Here is a 20536-nt window from a genome sequence, read left to right as displayed (position 1 = left end):
CAGACACATAATTATGACACAAGATGAAATATTAATTCAACATTAGTAGAACCTAAATGTCTCACATCTGCTGGTCTAAAGCATAGCATTAATTTTGGCCCTCGGTTGTACAATGCTTTAGCTAAATTACACCCAGAACTTCTAACATGTAACCCACTAACATATAACAAGAAAATTAGAAACATGTTAATATCTTCAATTTGATTAAATAAATTTATAGCCTATGTGTATGAATTAATCAACCTATATTATATTTGTATTCTTTCACGTGCGATATTATTCTTCTCTAGTGTTAATATATTATATAATTCCATTGCCGCTGTAATTTAAATTTTATTTCCTATTTTATTTTATTTATTTTTTATTTTCTATATTTCTCGTATATTAATATTGTATTATATAATCTTTGTATTTTTAATTTTATTTCCTATTTTATTTTATTTTATATTCTATTATAGGCCTATTAATATTATATCTGAACTGCGACCGAACACGAGAGCTGCTCATTCGGTCTCAAATTTTTGTTAATACTACTGTAGGGGAGAGTCGGGTAGTATCGGACATCGGGTAATATCGGACAGTGCGTTTCTTTCATCTACAACCGTATGGTAGTACCTGAATGACATGGTTACGTTTCTCTATGCTATATCACAGAAACGTAACCATGTCAATCAGGTACTATCATCGTGTGGTAGATGAAAGAAACTCACTGTCCAATATTACCCGCTGTCCGATACTACCCGACTCTCCCCTATCTCCTTTTTTTATATTGATTGTATTATTTTATTTATATTTCTCTTGTTTGTAATTATATTCTCTATTCTGTATATTTAAATTTAAAAAAAAAATAAATAAAAATAAAATATAATATTCTATCGTCAAAAAAAAAAATCTGAGTCACTCGTGTAGTATAAATCAAATCAAAAGGAAACATTACGTTAACGATAATATTTTTGGTGGAAAAAGCGATTGTGTGAGCGCTTTCTCTGGGTTCTGTTTCTCAGGCAATCTTATTCCACCTTAACTAAAATCTCGCCTTGTAATCCATCGTCCCAGAATAGCATCTGCAGTTTAATAGAGATGTTAAACGGGTACAAATCTGTTGTTAACAATCTAGCATCGCGTTTAATTAATGATGTCTATTGAAATTGTGTCTGGCGTTGTTCTAGTGTTCAAACGACGGGAACTGCGCAATTTATCCGCCAAATGCACTCGTGGTGTGACGAAAAGTGCAATTTAGCGTGAGAATGCACATGAATGGGATAATTACCGCTACGGGAGCCCCTCGGATTGATTGGTCTTGCACCGGGAGACAGCTCGCAGCATAGCTGCGCAAACACCTATCAACACACAAGAACACTCCAGCTAGATGTCGACGGTTTGGCTTTTGTCAGTTCTGCGAATGAACTAGCAACGCAGATTAAAATCAAACCTGCGAGAGATCGTACAGGAGGCAGCAATGCTGAATTAATGAGAAGTTAAAATTGGACTTCTCCGTTCTTTGTGAAATATTAATATCACGACTTTCATAAGGTTAATCCTCGGCCAAAAGCGATTACCTTCTGTTCTTTTTTTTCGAGCTTTTCCCCAACTGTAAGTCAAGTAAAGAATTTATGACAAATTCTTCACGCGACATCGTACCAGTCGACCGTTGACCTCACGTCAAAATGCCTCAGCTGAATGATCATCCAACCACTCCGGGGATTACGTGTACTATATTCCTCCGACGAGTTTAGTGCTGGGACCTGAGGTATTTTTCCCATCGGTGCGGGGGGGTTGCAGGTAGATTATTTTCTTGCTACAGCCAAGCCGAGCCGAGCGGAGTGGGAAATATTAATCGTCCAAAAATATGTAGTCTTCAGTTTGTAGTAGTGTGTGAATATTTCATATACATATTGTTTACCTAGGCCTATATGATTTTGTTATTAATAAAAAGGTAAAGGTATCCCCGTAACATGCCATGAAGGCACTTGGGGGCATGGAGGTAGAGCCCCATGCTTTCCATGACCTCGACACTAGAATGAGGTGGTGTGGTCGGCACCACGCTCTGGCCGCCTTTTACTCCCGGGAAAGACCCGGTACTCAATTTTATAGGAGGCTGAGTGAACCTCGGGGCCGTTCTGAAAGTTTGGCAACGAGAAAAAATCCTGTCACCACCTGGGATCGAACCCCGGACCTTCCAGTATTTTGTTACTAATATATTTAATATATTGTTGAAATTTTTGCTCAAATATCTCCCTGATGTTAGCTATGTTAATATTATATGAATTACTCATATTAAATATTTCACCGTTACAAGTCATTTTTAAGGAAACATGCTGTGGAAAAGTTTTTGGTTTTATTCTATTGGAATTTTAGAATATGTGTGATTGGTATCTTGAAAAACAGATTCCTATAATGCCATGCGAAAATCATTTGTTGGTGATATCTTAAAATACAAATCAAGTAGTTATATTTCTCAAGTGAGTTCAGCAGTACAGTATATTTAAATTGATTACTTTACACATTTAATTCAATTCTACTAATCACTAAAAGTTATAGTATGATTCTTCTTTTCATTTATATTAGTGTAGTTTTATTATGATTTTTCTTTTTATTTATTTTACTTTATTTGTATTTCTGGTGGTGTGATGGCCTTAACTTCACAAGAATAAATAAATAAATAAATAAATAAATAAAATTTTCTGCAATATTTTCCTTCTCTGAACACGTAAGTACGAATGGTTGTATCTCTATCTCGCCAAAAATACGTCAGAAAACTAATAGGCATACTGCTCTCGTAAATTGGGCGAATGTTTTCAGTATGATTGTACTTCCTTCCAGACTGCCCTGTCACTGTCCCCTCCCACTCCAGTACCGCGCTAGACTAGTCGGAACCGCATTCCCCTCAGTACTAAACTCCTCAGAGGATGACAGTAGTTAACACGCTATACAGGATGTAACGGAAAAAGTGGGTAAAACTTACTCATTTGTAGGGACCGTATTCTGTTGCAGGACGTACGAATATACGGTTAGTTTTTCGTAGACTATATTGGCGTGAAGTCATTATTTGGCGCGTGGCACAGGTACTGCCAGAGAACACTTGCATCTGGTTTGTGTTGCGGTTGTCGATCTATTCATGATTCAAAACTAGACATCGAAGATTGTTAAAAATGAATTCTACTGATAAAGATTGATACTGCAATAATATTTCCTATAAATTAAATGATTTGTTCTTTTATTTATTTCATGTATTTTTACTAGTACTGGAAGAGTTAAGACCATAAGGCCTTCTCTTCCACTCAAGCAATGTATAAATACATAACAAATATAAATAACATCAATACAGGAAAGAATGGAATAATAATAATAATAATAATAATAATAATCACAGAATAAATATAGGAAATGCCTGTTATTATTCGGTTGAGAAACTTTTATCATCCAGTCTGCTGTCGAAAAATCTGAAAGTTAGAATTTATAAAACAGGTATATTACCGGTTGTTCTGTATGGTTGTGAAACTTGGACTCTCACTTTGAGAGAGGAACAGAGATTAAGCGTGTTTGAGAATAAGGTGCTTAGGAAAATATTTGGGGCTACGAGGGATGAAGTTACAGGAGAATGGAGAAAGTTACACAACACACAACTGCACGCACTGTATTCTTCACCTGACATAATTGGGAACATTAAATCCAGACGTTTGAGATGGGTAGGGCATGAAGCACGTATGAGCGAATCCAGAAATGCATATAGAGTGTTAGTTGGGAGGCCGGAGGGAAAAAGACCTTTAGGGAGGCCGATACGTAGATGGGAAGATAATATTAAAATGGATTTGAGGGAGGTGGGATATGATGATAGAGAATGGATTAATCTTGCTCAGGATAGGGACCAATGGCGGGCTTATGTGAGGGCGGCAATGAACCTCCGGGTTCCTTAAAAGCCAGTAAGTAAGTAATAATAGTAATAATAGTAATAATAATAATAATAATAATAATAATAATAATAATAATAATAATAGGAAAATGTAGATGTGTTTAGTTACATGTAATCCGAAGAGTTAAACAATTACAATATTAGAGTTAAATAAGATAATTTTGACCAAAGAAATTATTAACATAATGAAGGAAAATTGATAGGCCTGCATTAAAAATAGAAATCATATTAAAGTAGTTAATGTCTGAAAGCTCTTTGCACTATGTTCACTAGAATACGCTATTTTTACTGTTTATATTATAATAAAGAATGTAAGCTTACACTGATAAAACATATTTACACTATTTACAAAATAAGTAGGCTGTACCCACCGTTCCCATACTCTGTCGGAAATTTCACGAGAAAATTCTTTCCCGCATTAGGACTTGAACCAGTGCTCACTCCGTAATGTTAATTCAAGACATGACGTCGACATCTGTGGAGTAACTGTTAGCGCGTCTGACCGCGAAACCAGATGGCCCAGGTTCGAATCCCGGTTGGAGCAAATTACCTGGTTTGGGTTTTTTTCCGGGGGTTTCCCTCAACTCAATACGAACAAATGCTGGGTAAGTTTCGGTGCTGGACCCCGGACTCACTTGATCGGCATTATCACCATTTCATTCAGATGCTAAATAACCCGATATGTTAATACAGCGTCGTAAAATAAGCCAATAAAAAAAAAGGCAAGACGCCTACAGTCACGCATGTACAGCGCGGGACGAACAAGTATTTGATCGTATATTTATGTATTTATTTAATTTATTTATTTATTTATTCGTTCTCTTTTCGTTCGTTCCATAGTCCAAGTCAATTGTTTTTATTCATCCAGTTATTAAAGGAGTGGATCAGGACAGCACGTTTGCACATCTCCTTTTTATGTTAGGTTAGGTTCTTTTCAAACTGAAATGACGAGTGAAGCGTACAGTTAAAATTACTCTAACCTAACCTAACCTTTTTATGTTAGGTTAGGTTAGGTTAGAGTAATTTTTTAACTGTACGCTTCACTCGTCATTTCAGTTTGAAAAGAACCTAACCTAACATAAAAAGGAGATGTGCAAACGTGCTGTCCTGATCCACTCCTGTTATTAATACCTGCCTACATTCATCAATTTTTTCATTCGATTATTTTGCGTCCGTTTGTGTGTCCTCCATTTTATTATTATTGTTCTTTAAAGCATTGTAAATATGCAGTGATTAATTAAAATACGAGGGAGAGTCAAAAGTAACCTTAATAATTGTTTCATTAATTGATTATGTAGCCTCCAATAAAACTACAAACATTTCATCACTTTGCAACACAGTCCCCTCTACGTTCAATGTTATGTTTTATTTAACGACGCTCGCAACTGCAGAGGTTATATCAGCGTCGCCGGATGTGCCGGAATTTTGTCCCGCAGGAGTTCTTTTACATGCCAGTAAATCTACTGACATGAGCCTGCCGCATTTAAGCACACTTAAATGCCATCGACCTGGCCCGGGATCGAACACGCAACCTTGGGCATAGAAGGCCAGCTCTAAGTTCAATGCAAGTGTTCCTGTTATACTATGTTGAAAAGTGATGAAGTGTTTGTAGTCTTATTGTACATATTCAGTTAATAAAACAGTTATTAAGGTTACTTTTAGACTCTCCCTCGTATATGCAGCAGTGTTCAGAAGTGAAGTGAATACTCTCAAGTGGCTGGATTAGTGACGAACGGCTAGAAAGTTATACACAAAAAAGAAGATGCTGTGCAGGCACTTTGAAGTTCGAGGACAAGCCATTTGGTTTAAACCGAAGTTCAATAGTCAGTTGATGAATTTGGGACAGTAAACATAAACATAAGTGTTTTTAAAATGTAACAAATATGTAACGCAAACGGTTTGCCTACTTTCCTACTATTGTCGGGAACACACAAAGCAACGCTTTTCATACATTTCTCCAGCTTCTTTTCCTTCACTTGTAGTTCCTGTTCTTGTCTACTTCATTATCCCTTAGTTATTTTATCTATTTACCTCTCCCTTCTTATCACTTCTTTTTTTCTTCTTATCCATGACTTTTCTCCTCCTATGCTTTTTCACCCTTCTTCCTTACCCCGTATTTTTATTATTCCTCGTTCTTTTTTATCTTCCGCTCTTTTTGCTTCCATTCTTTCTCCCCGTTATTTTTTATCTTCCGTTCTTTTCTGTCCCCCGTAATTTTTTGTACCATGTTATTTTCTGTTCCCCGTTCTTTCTTTCAGTTACAAAAATTGTATCTTATAGTAAATAAGTTACCAATCTGCCTCCATTCCTGTATGAAGTCTAAGGAATTGTCCCCCGATCTGTTTTTCTCTCTCCCCCTTTTCATTTTTGTCACCCGTTCTTTTTTGTACCTGTTATTTTTGTCCCTATCCTTTTTGTTTCCCTCCTTTTTTCCCCTCCATTCTTCTTTCTCGTCCCGTATTCTATTTTCTCCTATTCTTTTATTTTCTCATTCCAATTCATGTTTTTTCATATTCTTTTTACTCCCAATCTTCTTTTTCCATTATTTTTTTCTCCTAAATTCTTTCTTTCCAATAGTTTTCCTTCATTTTTCTCCCCATCCCCCCTAATATTTATAATCTTTCCCCCCCCCCATTCTTTCCCCCCATCTTCCATTCTCTTTTTTCCCTTAGCTTCTTTCTGTCCGTCCACACCTGTGGAGTAACGGTTAGCACGTCTGGCCGCGAAACCAGGTGGCCCGGGTTCGATTCCCGGTCGGGGCAAGTTACCTGGTTGAGGTTTTTTCCGGGGTTTTTCCTCAACCCAATATGAGCAAATGCTGGGTAACTTTCGGTGCTGGACCCCGGACTCATTTCACCGGCATTATCACCTTCATCTCATTCAGACGCTAAATAACCTAAGCTGTTTATAAAGCGTCGTAAAATAACCTACTAAAATAAAAAAAAAATTCTTTCTCTCCATTTTCTCTCCATTCTTTCCCCAATCTTCTTTCCTTATTTTTTCTCTCACATTCTTTTTTCCTCAAATCGTTGTTTTAAATTCTTTCCCCCCAATTTTTCGTTCACTTTTTTTTTTGTTCCCATCATTTCTTCCCCATTTCTACTCCTTCTCATTCTTGACGTCTTTGTCATATCGTTTTTTCTCCTCATTTCCGATTTCTTTCTTCAACTTGTAGTGCAGAATAAATATGGAATATAAATTGACAAGATTTGAATGGCTTTATTAAAAATAAACTGTACTGTACCAGTAGTGGCGATTGATTCTTGTACAGTACTGAATGCTATCATTACAGACCGGATTTTAAAGAAAATCCCTTTTTTTATTTCAACACAAAACATGAAGTAATTAATTATGATGTTCAAAACTAACTTCCATCGACCAAATTATGTGGTTTTGACTTCTCTTTTTCCCCTCTTTCAGTCCATATTACCTTTTTCCCCCTTTAAAAAAATATCTCTTATTTTGGTGCTTTTTTGATAGAATATCGCAAACATTTGGTTAATTTTCCTATATTTTTCCGATAGGCCTGTAACTTCCTGAGCATGCGAAAATAAATAGCCTATCGTTCTTCTTCTGATTTCAGACATTGAAAAACTAATAAATTGTGCTGATTTAGAGTTCTGGTTTCAGTTGATGTTGAGCGGGGGTCTTCTACTGGTCGTGCTCCAATTCATGTTAATAAGATTACAATATTTGTTATTAATCAGAATATAATCTGATTAATTGGATAAATTGTATACCTCGGAAATTTGAATTATATATAGGTATAATAAAATCATTTTCTGTTTATAGACATTCTGCATTCAAAGAGGCAGAATCATATCGAAACGTATTGAAATGGTGAATGCGATCAAATACAACACTTTCCTTCTGTTGTGATGCGATAAATATAAGCTTGTGTGTGCTATGTGTACTCATGAATGTGCTCAAGTGTATTTTCAATTAAAATAAGCCCCTTATGAGCGAGTAATAGTTATTTTTGAAGTCCTTTTTTTGACTGTATCAAAATACAAAACTTTCCCTTGAAGAGCTCGCGGGAAAAACGATGAATGTCACATTTCTGTTAAGGATTAGATAATGATCTAGTTGAGTCTATAACTGCAAGATGTAGTGCTGTTTCTATAGAAAATAAAGGAAAGGGTTACTGTATTCGTGGTGATAATTCTCCTTTTTACCATATTTCATAAGAACAACATTAAATTTCACACTGATCCGTTGAATTAGATAATGATATCAACCTTAAGAAAACTGTGACATTCATCGTTTTTCCCGCGAACTTTTCAAATTTAAAATTTGTGTGCCATGTATATCCATGAATGTGCTGAAGTGTGTTTTGGGGAGTAATATACTGTAGTTCTTTTCCAACTCCTTTTGTTTTGTTTTTTTTTTTTTTTTTTTTTTTGCTATAACTTTCCCTTTTTTGTCCGTTTTTTTGATGAAAAATTTTCTCTTTAAAATCCGGTCTCTGTTATGCTTCAGATAGGAGAGGATGCCTCTTCCGTCACTTCATTCTTCTCGCTAATTTCCTTCTCCCGTGTTTCTTTCATACCCTCGCGTCTTTTCCTCTCCATCGGCATCTCCTTTTCCCTCCTTCTCTTACTGGCCCTCTTCCTATAGTCAGAATACATGCCCTGCCCATCTCATTTTTTCCATGTTCCCAAGTCACCTCAGCCTGAAGACTCAGTTTTGCTTATCGGGGGCCTGTTAATAGAAATATGAGTCCGAGGCTTTTTCATAGAGTTACCTGACATTGTACTTAAGACCTTGAAAAAATTCAAACCAAGTAATCAACCCAAGAGGAATTCGAGAGTCGACTTGCAAGCCGATAGTTTTTAAAGATTTCCACTATAACATTTTACTACTTACCGGCGTAGTTCAGTCGGCTAAGGCTCTTGTCTGCCGATCGGGAGTTGCGCTTGGCCGTGGGTTCGATTCCCGCTTGGGCTGATTACCTGTTTGGGTTTTTTCCGAGGTTTTCCCAACCGTAAGGCGAATGTCGGGTGATCTATGGCGAATCCCCGGCCTCACCTCACCAAATACCATCTATCACCAATCCCATCGACGCTAAATAGTTGATACAGCATCGCTAAATAACCTTACTTACTTACAAATGGCTTTTAAGGAACTTGCAGGTTCATTACCACCATGGTCCCTATCCTGAGCAAGATTAATCCAGTCTCTATCATCATATCCCACCTCCCTCAAATCCATTTTAATATTATCTTCCCATCTACGTCTCGACCTCCCCAAAGGTCTTTTTACCTCCGGTCTCCCAACTAACACTCTATATGCATTTCTGGTGACATTTGTTGGTGACACACGCCACAAGCCTGCTAACATGTATGACAGCTTCCCACTTCTAAGGAAAATTTACAATTCAAAAGATTGCTGTTGGGGAAAATATGACGTAATCTACGAAGCGGGTGTGGCGACATGGGGTAGAGCCGACGTCTTACGATTTAAAGTACAGGTGTCAAGGGCTTCCTTGTAAAGTAGATGAGAGTAACAATACGAGATTCTGACAGCAAAATTCCACAGAAGTATTCAACAGTGGACTACATTTCCTCCTAATGATAATAAAGTAGGTGTATTAATTTCATCTATTAAATATAGTAGTCGTAGGGATGGTACTGCAATAAAAATTAGAATTACTGCAGGAGCAATTGTTCATGCTACTTCAATTATTTGACCTTCCAATAAGAATCGATTAATATATTTCGCCCATACGTGCTACATACCCTGCCCATCTCAAACGTCTGGATTTAATGTTCCTAATTATGTCAGGTGAAGAATACAATGCGTGCAGTTCTGCGTTGTGTAGCTTTCTTCATTCTCCTGTAACTTCATCCCTCTTAGCCCCAAATATTTTCCTAAGAACCTTATTCTCAAACACCCTTAATCTCTGTTCCTCTCTCAAAGTGAGAGTCCAAGTTTCACAACTCTACAGAACAACCGGTAATATAACTGTTTTATAAATTCTAACCTTCAGATTTTTTGACAGCAGACTGGATAAGAAAAGCTTATTGTATGGTTTCCTAACAAGCTGTTTTTTAAAGTGATGGGTTGTTAGCCCTTTTCCCAACCCTCAAGCTGAAGGACCACCCCTTATCGGCTGTCCACGACTGCTTATCCAATATATTCGCAGCTACCCTCCATATCTTTAGGCCGTCTCCTCTATCCTCTATCGCTAAATAGCCAAGTAAAAAATATTTTACGTTACAGAGTTTTCCTTAATTAATTTAGAATTACCTTCTAGTACCGTATAGTCTCGATTGTAAGAGATCTCGTCCACTGGAAGTAGAAGTCACATTTGCCTTTCTACGGTATAGCAAATCCTCTTTCTATTTCATAAGTTGCAAGTCTGTTTTAATACGGAAATATAGTCCACTGTTGAATACTTCTGTGGAATTTGCTGTCAGAATCGCGTATTGTTACTCTCATCTACTTTACAAGGAAGCCCTTGACGCCTGTACTTTAAATCGTAAGACGTTCGGCTCTACCCCATGTCGCCACACCCGCATCTTCGTAGATTACGTCATATTTTCCCCAACAGCAATCTTTTGAATCGTAAATTTCCCTTAGAAGTGGGAAGCTGTCATACATGTTAGCAGGCTTGTGGCGTGTGTCACCAACAAATGTCGAATCGGAAACTGATAAAGGGGAAAGAGGCGTCAGCGCAGATGTTTTCCAATTGAATGTCGACATAGACACTGAAATCTGAGACGCCTTGGATGTTCTGACAGCAAAATTTACAAAAATACGAACGTCTTTGTACAAGATGTTCCGCGATTACTCTGGATTATTTCGTCTTGTTCACTGGCTCTTTGTGTTTCACTGACAAAAAATAAGAGTGTTATGTTATATTTCACACGTTTCGCAACAATTCGGTTGCTTTATTATATTTTGAAATATATTACCATTTATACTAAGTTATTAAACTATTATTAGAGAAATATACATACATAAGGCCAATAATGTAATGTGTACTCAAATAATAATAATAATAATAATAATAATAATAATAATAATAATAATAATAATAATAATAATAATAATATGTGTCAGAGGAAAAACAATTGTGTGTATGCCACTGAAGTCTGACTAGTGAAGTAAGTAGCTAATCGGCGATGTATGTATTGGATGGGGAAAGGAACTGGCCACCCTACCCCATTATCTCCTGTCCTAGTTGCCTTATTGGTGTTACTTATGAGGTTCAAACCTGTCTTCGGACAGTTGATTAAACAACAACAACAATAATTATTATTTATTTATTTATTTATTTATTTATTTATTTATTTACTTATTTATTTATTTATTTATTTATTTATTTATTTATTTATTTATTTATTTATTTATATTTAATGTGCTGTATAACAGCCAGTGGCCAATTACAATTCAGCACAGAGAATATAACAAAAACATCAGAAATGATATAAATTACAATAAAAGGACAATGAAGTAATTAAAATAGTGCAATTAAATAAAATGATTATTACAAATGAAATAATGGAATCATATAAATGAAGAATGGAATCATATAAATAGTATTATAAAGATATGCAAGATGACGAGAATATTATAATACAACGACAATAATGACATTGGATGGACGGAATAAAATGGATGACTAAAATACTTAAGTAATAACAAAAGTAATCGTAATTTAAAATGAATGGAATCATGTAAATGAATAAACAACAAAATAATATAAAAGGTAACGAGAATAATATTAAAATACATATTTAAACAAAAGACATAAGTTAAACTGACATAAAACTCCAAATTATATACTACACATTAAATGGATCCAAGTTATATCCATGCAAATTAGCATATTTTATACATAGTAATAATAATAATAATAATAATAATAATAATTTATTTTAGCTGGCAGAGCTAAAACCGCAAGGCCTTCTTTTCCACTCAATCAGTAAAAAGTATACATACATATGAATTAACTTACAAGCTACAAAGATCACAATAAATTGAGTTAGATACAAGTTACGTGTATTCAACTACTAATTCTACAATTTGGGACATCTGGCCGACATCTACGGCTGACCACTAGGGCCACTACAAAGCAGAGGTTAAATTAAAAATTAAATTAAATATGTTTTGCGGAGAGAATACAGAACAGTGATAAATTTAAAAATAAAGTACAGTTTCATTTCGTAGAAACATGGGATGGAAGTACAATTAAGTGTAATGAAATGAAGTAAAAAAAAAATATTACTTAGCGTTATACAAGTGATTGTGTAAAATGAATAATGAATCTCTCAATACCATTAGACAAATTTTGTTAATGTCCTTGTTATAAAATTTAAGAGAAAGGAAGTTCCCTAGCGCGGAAAAGAAATCCTTTCACTTCCCATGTATTAATATTCGTTTTGTATCTCTCACTGAAGTGAGGAATACATGGATTGTAAATACACTTCTTTTCATCGTTAACGTTATTGGCTTGTTGATCAGCAGTGCACTTCGTAAACCTCCCACTTTGCCTTCCGAAGAGTGGTTGCGATGGAGCTTCCAAGGGTTGTTTTTTTTTTAATCTTCACTGTAAGTCACCACTCCTTTACCCTTTTTTTTACTTGTGAATTAAACAGTAAAATACCGAGAACTATTAATTAAATAATGAGATTCAAACTGTAGCAAAATTAAGCTAATATACATAGAATGTTAATATATTTCAAATAATGTTAGGTAATAGGAAGAAATTATTATGAGATAATTGTAGGATTAATTAAGTGAAAATGACGAATAAAGAAGCAAGATTATACCTTCCATCTTTCGCGGCTTTATTGGTATCGTTTCAGGCCAGAAATCGTGGTGCAATTCCGTATCGATATATTTAGAGACTTGATCTCGAGATTACGAAGAAGACTCGTGCTTCGTCTCTGCTCTTGGGCATGGGTTCGATTCCCATTTGAGCTTGATTACATTATTACTTTTTTCGTAGTTTTTCTCTAACTGCAAAACAAATGTTAGGTAATTCCGTGGCGAATCATCGGTACTAATATCGTCAGATAGTATCTTGCTATCAACAATCCCATAGATACTTGATAAATGCGTAGATTGCTATAAGGTCCATTATACAGGGTGTTTAAAAAATACGGGGCATAATTTCAGGTATGTATTTCCCACATGTAGACAATCAAAATAGTTCATTACAACATGTGTCCGGAAATGCTTTATTTCCGACTTATGGCCTTCACAACATTGAAATTCACCGGAACCATACCTCATGTTTTAGAAGACACTCCACTGGTCAATCGTCAACACATTCACTTCTTGCATGATGGCGCTCCTGCACACTTCAGTAGTACGGCTCGCCGGTACTTGGATCGAAGGTTTCCTGATCGATGGATAGGTAGAGGTGGCCCAATTGCTTGGCCTCCACGCTCACCTGATCTGAACCCTCTCGATTTCTACTTGTGGGGCCATTTAAAATCATTGGTTTATTCGTCTCCGGTGCCTGATTTGGAATCCCTTCGGAATCGAATTGTGGCATGTTCTGAGGACATACGCAATACTCCTGGAGTTTGGGATCGTGTTCGTAGGTCAATGAGACATCGATGTGAGGTCTGTATTCAAGCAAGAGGTGGACATTTTGAACATCTTCTGTAATGACAACGACCTGCGGAAAGAAAAACGTTCCGGTGAATTTCAATGTTGTGGAAATGAAGCATTTCCGGACACATGTTGTAATGAACTATTTTGACTGTCTACATGTGGGAAATACATACCTGAAATTATGCCCCGTATTTTTTAAACATCCTGTATAATAGGTTTAAAACAGATGGAGGTAGTTTGTTCGATCTAAGTTGAAACCTTTAATGCTTTCCCTTTCCATATTAAAATGAAATTTCACCTTAAATTTCTATTTTCCGGTAAGCAAAACACGTTTAGGAAGACAGAGACAGGACGATAGGGTACGTAATACGCAATCAGTGTGCAGTATCGCATAAGGGATTTTGGGAGTTAAAACCCCTCCCTCCACGTTATGTAACCCGCACGATGACGATGACTACCGCATGACATAACATTGAGTAATTTAGTTTGACATCGGTAACAGGGATACCAAAGCTGTTGGGAGTCTGGTTGGGCTGTAAATCAAGTACTACTGTTTCATCTTGTTTACGTTTACTCTATAACGTGTTCATAGGTAAATGCAAATAAGACGAAGAGCAAGGTCATACGAAGAAAAATACAGAAGATAAACTTGCAAATTCTAAATGAGGCAGTAGAGCAAGTGGACAGCTTCGAATACTTGGGGTGTACTATAAGCAGTAAAATGAGCTGCTGCCAGGAAGTCTAAAGGAGGATAGCAATGGCCAAGGAAGCTTTTAATAAAAAACGGAGTATCTTCTGCGGTCCTCTGGAAAAATAACTAAGGAAGAGACTAGTGAAGTGCTTTATAAGGAGTGTGGCATTTTATGGGGCAGAAACATGGTCGTTACGACGAAATGAAGAGAAGCGAATAGAAGCATTTGAAATATGGATATGGAGAAGAATGGAACGTGTTAAGTGGACAGACAGAATAAGAAATGAAGCTGTGTTGGAAAGAGTGGGTGAAGAAATAATGATGCTGAAACTGATCAGGAAGAGGAAAAGGAATTGGTTAGGTCACTGGCTGAGAAAAAACTGCATACTGAAGAATGCACTGGAAGGAATGGTGAACGGGAGAAGAGTTCGGAGCAGAAGAAGGTATCAGATGATAGACGACATTAAGATATATGGATCATATGTGGAGACAAAGAGGAAGGCAGAAAATAGGAAAGTCTTGGGGAAAGCTGGGTTTGCAGTGAAAGACCTGTCCTTGGGCAGAACACTAAATGAATTAATGAATTAGCGTTTCACAAATTAACCATGTATTTCCCCATTGCGTTTCCTCATAACATTCCTATCGAAGAGCGGAAAGGTATGCTGGTCAGGGTTGCCAAGTTAGGACATTTTCCCCCGAATTTGTGAGAACTCTTGCTATAGGAAAGATTTTGCGGAAGAATGTGTGGAGTCGTTAAGAGGAATTAGAGTAACGTTAGATGTCCTGGACGGAAAATAGATTACTGTGTAATAAAACGTATTTTTAAAATTTCTACATTTTTATTTAATGTATACAGAGTGAACCTCAAATCATTTCAGGGGATTATTCTTTGAAATATTTCAGACAAAAAAGTTTAATACAATTTTGCTCCTTTTTGCTTCCTTTTCGAGATAAAAAATGTTTCATTAACATTTCATAGAATGTTTTGGGAAAGCCATCGATTTAATTCCCAGGAGGGCAAAGGCCAATTGGGATTTCCTGGTCTCTGATAGCGTCAAAAACCCTGGTAAAACTGATATTAATTTAACCTTTCCAGTGAATTTCGGTAAAGTTCGGAGAGCCTAATTAGTCAAATCCACTCTCCTCATCTCCACGCCGGGATACCTTGGTATCTTTTAAGAAGCGGAAGAGAGAGTGGTAAGCGTAAAGCAACGGGAAGCTACCCATTTATCTTTCCAAAGAAAAACTGCAAACATGATCTGATGAGTTTTTTCACGGTGAAAGATTCCGGACGTAAATTATATCGATCATATGCGGAGACAAACAGGAAGGCAGATGATAGGAAAGATTGGAGAATATTGGGTTGGTAGTGTAAGACTTGCCCTTGGACAGAAAGATATGAATAAATGAATACTCAGTTTAAGAGAGCAGTGTGTTATGATAATAAAATGACTGAAAGAATTTTAATTTTGTCCTTTAAATGAAGGGACGTACGCAAGAGGGGTTACCGGGTTTGAACCCCCCTTGAACTTTTTGAAAAAAAAAAATACAAATTTAGATTTGAGTATTTTTTTTTATCCATAATCGTTTTTCCTTCTCTAATTTTTCACTGTCAGAGTAACAAAACCTACCTCGACATAAGGGATAGTCTTCCTACCCCTCCTTCATTATAATCCCTGTGCTTTGTGCTGCGGCACATTCGAATTACAACAATACTGTCTTTATTGTAAAAAGATCTACCGCCTAGTACCGACCTTGTAATAAAATGAAGTCGATATAATATGGAATTTAACTTGTTGTGAAACATATTGAAAAGGTTGTTTTGACAGTTCTGCAGTGCAGATGTTAAATATTGTGCATTTTCCATTTTAAGCTCATTTTAAGAGCGGTATTCACCCGTTCGTTAGAGTTCTGACTTCATTGTAAATCATTAGTTTAACATTTTGTGTATTTGACAGTTCATATTTTTAATATAAATTTCACATTATCGTTCCAGATTTTTTATATGTCTAAAAGAGACCACTAAGCTCAATTTTACAATTTTCTTTATACAAAACTCGCGTAGTAATTCTCGCGAGGGTAGTGAAAATTTCACATTGGCAAATGTTTCTTCGCAGCCGCAGCGCACGATGTTGTCGCAAACGTTCTTCCAGAAAACTAGTTTCACATCCCCCTGTGAATACTCAGTTGATGATAATGATGATGACGATAATAATAGTAATAATACACAAAATTTAAAATACAGATAATGTAAGTTTTAAACAATTTTAATAATTACCTCCCACTCCCTTGACAAAATTCAGCGTACGCCACTGTTTAAATGTGTAGAAATGTGATCCGAACAAATGTAACTTTTCGTTCTGCGAAGGAATTTTATCATGTTACGTTTGTTCGGATCAAATTTCTACACATTTAAAGGACAAAACTAAAATTTCTTTATTAATTTATTATCATAATATAGTGCTCTCTTAAATTGACTGAGCATATTGTGAATTAAATCAATGGCTTTCCCAAAACAAGATACGAAATGTTTTATATGAAACAAACGAACAAAATTGTATTAAACTTTTTTGTCTGAAATATCTCAAAGAGTAACCCCCTGAAATTAATGACATTACTTACGGCTCATTCTGTATATACATATATATATTTTTTTTTTGGATTGGCATATTGTTTTTCTATCCTTCTTTCTCCTTTTAACCTCCTCCTTTTTGGATCTTAAAAGTCAGTGTCCGTAGGCAAGGGATAATTGTTTCAGGAAGGAATTAGAAGTGCAGATATGTGTTTAGCAGGCACGTTTTGTTAGAAAAACTTGGGAAAAAAAATAACAATCTTCTTATCGACCATAGAGCATTCCACCACAGTCTAGTATATACAGTCACGAAGCTCAATACGTAGTAAATATGCATCCATAGACAGTTGCTAACCACTAGGATCGCTAATATCGCCTCATCACAGACAATGCGAAATAGTACCGGCACAGTCTATTGTTCCTAGTACCCTCACAACTCAAGCTTCGTGACTGTATATACCAGGGGCGATTTCTCAAGGCATGCTATGCTTGCTGCACAAGCCCAATATTTTCGTAGAATGTGTATTTCTCAAAATGGCGTTACGGAGCCTATATTAAAATTTATTTTGATTTTTGGAATACTGTATAGGCGTAATACCATCCGCAGGTTGCACACCCCAAGTATCGCAACGCTTGCTCGTTTCTCGGAGCTACAGGAAAGACGTAGAAATAGCGAGAATATGATGCGCTCGCAAGTGCCTTCCTTCTTAGTCCGTCCTAGGTGCACATGCTTCTGTTATGTGTTGTTTGAAGCTCTGGTCCGAGAACTACACCAACGACTATTTAACGTTACACAGAGCAGTATTGGCAGCGGGAATGTGCTGTGATTTGCGAGTGCAATGTAATTGTATGAGTCGAATGTATGTGTTAGCTTGATTGCATTATTAATTCTTAAACATTAATTTGAAGTATTGCAATGAGTTCGGAATTGTGTGTTATTAAAACCTTATTATTAAATCCATTTTCCCGAAGTGTGCGCTCGTTCAGTGCAGCTGAATACAACAATATGCATTGGTTGGCAGGGTCGAAAAAACTAAACAAACTGTTTTGTTGGCCATGTTTGTTATATTATATCGAACTTCTACATCTGATAAGCGAATATGATCCATGACTCATAATGATTTCATAATTATAAAATAAATTATTTATGTGGGTCTGATTATTTTTATTAATTATGACTTATTACATCATCTTATCTTTCCCCATGAATAAAAGAGCAAGCTTAACTTTCGTGACTAGCATTCGTCCCTGGTATATACTAGACTCTGATTCCACGTTAAGAAAAAAGGCATTGGTTTTATGGACCTTGCCTAGTACATTGTAGAAGCTATGTTGTAGATAGCGCTGCTATGGCAACTGGTCATTTGATGAAATAGCCCCATATGTTCAATGCTTTTTTCTTAACGTGTAATCCTCTATAATGGAATCATTTTGCGTCATGAATTAGGTTTAGAATTACGAGCTGGCTCCAAAATGTAATTTAATCTTCTAGCTGGTCGTTCATAATATGATATAATACAATTTTATGGTATCGGCGCAGAAGCCGTTGACGCAACTCTGTTGGCAAAGCCCTCGAGGCGTTTCCGGGGAAAGGTGAGTTCTGATTAATATGATTCCCGAAGGGCATCCGGGGGGGAGGGGAACGAAGTTCGCTTCATCCTGTGTGATATGTCAATCTAATGGATTCGAAAGTGCCTTAATTAAACTTCGCTGTTTTTATTTTAGTACAAGTCCGTTTGCATACGAATCACTTTCTGCTCCAGTTCAGAATATAGTCAATACATTTACAAGCTCTGTCAAATGTGTGCATGTGCAACTCCCACGTGATCGGGATCGAAACGATGTCCGGCCTTCCACTGACACTAAACGGGCGTGACGTTGATGATGGAGAGATGTACAGTTCGTGGACAGAATTGAAAACAGGTGTGACACACTGGCAGATTCATGTTTACGCCGCCGCTGCTATTATTATTATTATTATTATTATTATTATTATTATTATTATTATTATTATTATTATTATTATTATTATTATTATTATAGATATTTATTTTAAGTCTTTTGATTCATGTTTTTCCTTCTCTCTTCTCTTTGTCCTGCGTTTTAAATGATCTCTTTTTCTCCTCTTTTTAATTCCGTAACCCAGTAATGGCCAATTAAAGATGGTACTGTACATGAAGGATCCACATCAATATGGAATTAAATAAGGCAATTAAAAATAAAAACATAATACATTTTATTAAAGCTCAAAGACTAGGATGGTTTGGACATGTAAACCGAATTCAAAATTATAGACTGGAGAATAAGATCTACCAGTGACAACCTCTAACGACAAGAGAAACAGGAAGACCAAAAAATAGATGGAAGGGATGACGTACTGGAAGATATCAAATTATTAAGGATTCAGTATTGGCCCAAAATTATTCAAGAGAAATGGAAAGAGATCGTTGAAAAGGCCAAAACTTCAATGAAGTTGTAGAAGAAGGAGAAGAAGAAGAAGAAGAAGATGAAGAAGAAGAAGGTGATGGCCAATTAGTAATGCACTGAGGACCAGTATAGAATAAGAACCATACTTGAGGACTATGTAATTAAAAATAACTAAAATAAAAATAAACTTACAACAGTGGCAATTTAAGGACATATTATTATTAATATTATTACTCAAATATTAAAAAAATAAATGTTTAATGCATAATGAAAGAAAAAGAATTGGTTTTTAATGGAAACAATGAGTTACAAGAAATTTAAAGTCTACTTCATTTCTTAAGGATGTGGGATAACACTGAATCAGTTAATCTTTTTCTGTACTTTGATTTCTGTAGTTTCATTGGAGAGAAGGCAGTTTCACATAATCCTTCCTCTGCTTCCTGGTAACATTATCTAAAAAAATTACGATTTTGTGAGTTTATTCCCTTTTTAATTTTTCCTATCTCTGTATTCTCTTTCTTTCCTCTTTGGCGTTCTCCTCTCTCTTCTGTCACTGTTTAATTTGTATTCTTTTCACCTTTTCCCCTCTTTCCCTCGGTTTGCCCTTCTCCTTCCATTCCAATTATTTCCTTTCTCTCTCTGTTCATTTCTACTCTCATTCTCAGCTCATTTTAACATATCTGCTCATTTATCCCTCTCTACTCATTTCTTTTTCCTCTGCTCTTTTCTTCTCTCTCTCTCTACTCATTTCCTTTCTGTTCATTTCCACTCTTCCCGCCCCTTTCCTCTCTTTCCGCTTCTTTCTTCTCTTCCCGCCCCTTTCCTCTCTTTCCGTTCCTTTTCTCTCTTTCCGTTCCTTTCCTCTCATTTCGCCCCTTTCCTCTCTTTCCGCTCCTTTCCTCTCTTTCCACTCGTTTCCTCTCTTTCCGTTCGTTTCCTCTCTTTCCGCTCCTTTCCTCTCTTTCCGCTCCTTTCCTGTCTTTCCGCTCCTTTCCTCTCTTTCCACTCCTTTCCTCTCTTTTCGTTCGTTTCCTCTCTTTTCGTTCGTTTCCTCTCTTTCCGCTCCTTTCCTCTCTTTCCACTCGTTTCCTCTCTTTCCGCTCGTTTCCGCTATTTCCACTCCTTTCCTCTCTTTCCGTTCGTTTCCTCTCTTTCCGCTCCTTTCCTCTCTTTCCGTTCGTTTCCTCTCTTTCCACTCCTTTCCTCTCTTTCCGTTCGTTTCCTTTCTTTCCGCTCCTTTCCTCTCTTTCCGCTCCTTTCCTCTCTTTCCGCTCCTTTCCTCTCTTTCCGCTCCTTTCCTCTCTTTCCGCTCCTTTCCTCCCTTTCCACTCGTTTCCTCTCTTTCCGCTCCTTTCCTGCCTTT

General features: G+C 36.4%; 1 protein-coding gene across 5 annotated transcripts in view; it reads left to right on the top strand.

The window, feature by feature from the left end:
* Nucleotides 1–20536, top strand: part of LOC138692931 (myosin-IIIb-like) — a 519118-nt gene that overhangs the window by 20762 nt on the left and 477820 nt on the right. The gene's annotated exons all lie outside the window — the stretch shown is intronic.

Source organism: Periplaneta americana, chromosome 2 (assembly GCF_040183065.1).
Source record: "Periplaneta americana isolate PAMFEO1 chromosome 2, P.americana_PAMFEO1_priV1, whole genome shotgun sequence".
NCBI lineage: Eukaryota > Metazoa > Arthropoda > Insecta > Blattodea > Blattidae > Periplaneta > Periplaneta americana.
Note: the sequence above shows the minus strand (reverse complement) of the source record. Positions and strands in the feature narration are given on the sequence as shown.